The sequence below is a fragment of the Penaeus monodon genome, chromosome 27, assembly GCF_015228065.2.
Source record: "Penaeus monodon isolate SGIC_2016 chromosome 27, NSTDA_Pmon_1, whole genome shotgun sequence".
NCBI lineage: Eukaryota > Metazoa > Arthropoda > Malacostraca > Decapoda > Penaeidae > Penaeus > Penaeus monodon.
Window position 1 is genome coordinate 13946389 of NC_051412.1, and position 269 is coordinate 13946657.

Below are 269 nucleotides of genomic sequence, written 5' to 3' on the forward strand. Positions count from 1 at the left end.
AGGGGGAGTTGGATATGACATTGGTACACCGTCCCATTCACTTTTTACACGACGATTTACAGTAGAATCTAGCTGAATATTAAATATACAAGGAAATAACAGCGTTCAAATAATGACGAGTAATTCCCTTAGAAAAGAGGCACGCACTCTGCACCCTAAGCAAACACGAGCCAGGCCAGACGTGCCCTCAAGCGCCCCTTTCGAATTATCACTCAAGGAGGCACTGAGTCATCTTGGAAAATCCGGGATTGCTGAAGTGGGTATTTAGG

At 45.0% G+C, this 269-nt stretch overlaps 1 protein-coding gene across 1 annotated transcript in view; it reads right to left on the bottom strand.

Annotated features, from left to right (window-relative positions):
* The window catches only part of LOC119590591 (spidroin-2-like), a gene marked incomplete at its 5' end in the record, with an annotated part of 25483 nt that overhangs the window by 3925 nt on the left and 21289 nt on the right, over window positions 1-269 (bottom strand).